Here is a 4,202-nt window from a genome sequence, read left to right on the forward strand (position 1 = left end):
AACTTCATCTCCACTAAAATACAAAAATTAGCTGGGCGTGGTGGTGGGTGCCTGTAACGCCAGCTACTCGGGAAGCTGAGGCAGGAGAACCACTTGAACCCAGGAAGCAGAGGCTGCAGTGAGCCAAGATCGCACCACTAAACTCAGCCTGGGTGACAGAGTGAGACTCCATTTAAAAAAAAAAAAAAAAAAGGCATAAGGTGGCAAATTGGGAAAAAAAAAAATCAAACTTTCTGTGGCCTTTAAGAGAGATCTATCTTACATGTCATAGCGCCCAGAGGCTCAAAGTAAAGGGATAGAGAGAGATCTCTTATGCAAATGGAAAACAAAAAAGATCAGGAGTTGCTATTCTTGTATCAAGTAAAACAGACTAAACCAACAACGGTTAAAAAAAAAAAAAAAAAAAAGACAAGGAAGGGCATTATGTAATCAGAAAGCATTCAATTCAACAAAAAGATTTAACTATCCTAAATATATATGCACCTAACACTGAAGCACCCAAATTTATAAAACAAATACTACTAGACCTAAGCAAAGAAATAGCCATACTATAATAGTGGAGGACTTCAACATCCCACTGACAGCACTAGACAGATCACTGAGGCAGAAACCTAATAAAGAAACTTTGGACTTAAATTGGACTCTTGACCAAATGAATTTAATAGATGTCTATAGAATACTCTACCCAACAACCACAGAATATACATTCTTCTCTTCTGTACACAGAACATTCTCTAAGATTGACCACATACTCAGTCATAAAGCAAGTCTCAATAAATTTTTTTAAATGAAATTATATCAAGTATCTTCTCAGACAACAGCAAATAAAAGCAGAAATCAATGCCAAGAGGAACTCTCAAAACCACACAAATACATGGAAACTAAACAACAGAATCATTTTTGGGTAAACAATAAAATTAAGGCAGAAATAAAAAAATTGAAACAAATGAAAGTAGAGACACAATGTGCCAAAAACTCTGGAATACAGCAAAAGCAGTGTTAAGAGGAAAGTTTATAGCACTCAATATCTACCTTGAAAAGATAGAAAGATCTCAAATTAACAACATAATACCACACCTACAGAACTAGAAAAAGAAGAAGAAACAAAACCCAAAGCTAGGAGAAGGAAAGAAATAACTAAGATCAGAGCAGAACGAAATGAAACAGAGACCAAAAAAAAAAAAAAACACACACACACACACACACAAAGGATCAATGAAATGAAGAGTTGGTTATTTGAATGATTGATAGACCACTAGCTAGATTAACCAGAAAAAAAAAGATCCAAATAAACACAATCAGAAATTACAAAGGTGACATTACAACTCATACCACAGAAATACAAAAGATCCTCAGCGACTACTATGAGCATCTCTATATGCACAAACTACAAAACCTAGAGGAAATAGTTAAATTCCTGGAAGCACACAACTTCTTAAGATTGAACCAGGAGAAACTGAAATCCTGAACAGACCAATAATGAGTTATATAATTGAATCAGTAATAAAAATTCTACTAATCTGAAAGAGCCCTGGACCAGACAGAATTTTACAACTGAATTCTACCAGACATGCAAAGAAGAGCTGGTACCAATCTTACTAAAACTATTCCCAACAATTGAGGATGAGGGATTCCTAACTCATTCTATGAAACCAGTATCATCCTGATACAAAAATCTGGCAGGGACACAATAAAAAAAGAAAACTACAGGCCAATATCCCTGATAAACATAGATGCAAAAATTCTCAACAAAATACTAGCAAACTGAATCCAGCAGCACATCAAAAAGATAATTCATCATGATCAAGTGGGCTTTATGCCTAGGATGCAAAGATGATTCAACAGATGCAAAAAAAAGATGCTATTCACTGCATAAACAGAATTTTTAAAAACCATATGATTATCTCAATAGATGGATAAAAAGCATTCAATAAAATCTTACATCCCTTGCATGATACACACCTTCAACAAACCAGCCATCAAAGGAACATAACTCAAAATGATAAGAGCCATCTATGACAAACCCATAGCCAACATCATGCTGAATAGGCAAAAGTTGGAAGCATTGCCCCTCATAACTGGAACAAGACAAGGATGTCCACTCTCACCACTCCTATTCAACACAGTACTGGAAATCCTGGCCAGAGCAATCAGTCAGGAGAAATAAAAATAAAAATAAAAAAGCAATCATCCAAATAGGAAAAGGGGAAGTCAAATTATCTCTGTTCACCAAAGACATGATCCTGTATCTAGAAACCTCTAAAGATTCCTCCAAGATACCCCTAGACTTGATAAACAAGTTCAGTAAAGTTTCAGGTTACAACATCAGCATACAAAAAATCAGTAGCATTTCTATACACTAAAAATGCTCGAGCTGAGACCCAAATCAAGAACTTAATCCCATTTACAATAGCCACACACACACACACAGATAAAATAAACAAAATACCTAGGAATATATTTAACCAAGGAGGTCAAAGATCTGTACTGGGAGAACTACAAAACACTGATGAAAGAAATAATAGACAACACAAACAAATGGGAAAACATTCCATGCTTGTGGACTGGAAGAATCAATATTGTTAAAATGAGCATTCTGTGCAAAGCAATCTAAAGATTCAACGCAATTCCTATCAAGTTACCAATGTCATTTTTTACAGAATTAGGAAAAACATTATAAAATTCTTATGGGGCTGGACATAGTGGCTCACACCTGTAATCCCAGCACTTTGGGAGGCTGAGGCAGGAGGATCACTTGAGGTCAGGAGTTCGAGGGCAGCCTGGCCAGTATGGTGAAACCTCGTCTCTATCAAAACACACAAAAATTAGCAGGCGTAGTGGCACACACCTATAGTCCCAGCTACTTCAAGAGACTGAGGTGGGAGAATCACTTGAACCCAGAGGCAGAGGTTGTAGTGAGCCGAGCTTATGCCACTACACTCTAGCCTGGGTGACAGAGTGAGACCCTGTCTCAAAAAAAAAAAAAAAAAAAAATCCCCATGGAACCAAAAAAGAGCCCGAATGGTTAAGGAATCCAAAGCAAAAAGAACAAATCCAGAGGCATCACATTACCTAACTACAAACTATACTACAAGGCTATAGCAACAAAAACAGCATGGTACTGGTACAAAAATAGACACATAAATCAGTGGATAAGAATAGAGAACCCAGAAATAAAGTCACACACCTACAGCTAACTGATCTTTAACTAAGTTGACAAAAATAAACAATGGGGAACATGATACCCTATTCAATAAATGGTGCTGGGAAAACTGGCTAGCCAAATGCACAAGAATAAAACTGGACCCTCACCTCCCACCATATACAAAAATTAATTCGAGATGGTTTACAGACTTAAATATAGGATGTCAAAGTATAAAAATGCTAGAAGAAAACCTAGGAAAATCTCTTCTCGACATTGGCCTATGACTAAGACCTCAAAAGCAAATGCAACAAAAACGAAAATTGACAAATGGGACTTAAATGTAAAAAGCTTCTGCACTGCAAAAGAAATAATCAACAGAGTATACAGTCAACCTACAGAATGGGAGAAAATATTTGAAAACTATGCATCTGACAAAGGACTAATATCCAGACTCTATAAGAAACTTAAATCAACAAGAGAAAACCAAATAACCCTATTTTAAAAATGGGCAAAGGACATGGGTAGACACTTATCAAAAAAAGACATACAAGCAGTCAACAAACACATGAAAAAATGCACAACATCACTAATCATCAGAGAAATGCAAATTAAAACTACAGTGAGATATCATCTCACAGTAGTCAGAATGGCTATATTCCAGGCATACGGCAACTGTGCTCTTCACGACTTCTCAGTGTTTATTCACATTGAGAAGCAGGTTCTGTCATTCTCTTGAATGAAGCTCACCTGATATGGTAAGTTATCCTCATTTTAAAACATTCAGATTTTATCCTACAATCTTTTCACATGTGACAGTTTTTCTGTTCTTTCTAAGCATGTAATGGAAGTCAAGGAATTCTACATCCTCACGATCTATTAATATTTCTTACCTTCCCACAGCAGTGAAATTCTCATTCTAGTCTTCTGAAACAGAGATAGCTAATAAAGAAAACTCATTTCTCCTTTAACCTTTTCCACGAATTTCAGGCCATTCTGGTTTTATTCTTTTCTACACAAAGTTTACTCTTTATAGGTGTTCAATAAATAAATATGAACA

Source organism: Papio anubis, chromosome 1 (genome assembly GCF_008728515.1).
Source record: "Papio anubis isolate 15944 chromosome 1, Panubis1.0, whole genome shotgun sequence".
Lineage (NCBI taxonomy): Eukaryota > Metazoa > Chordata > Mammalia > Primates > Cercopithecidae > Papio > Papio anubis.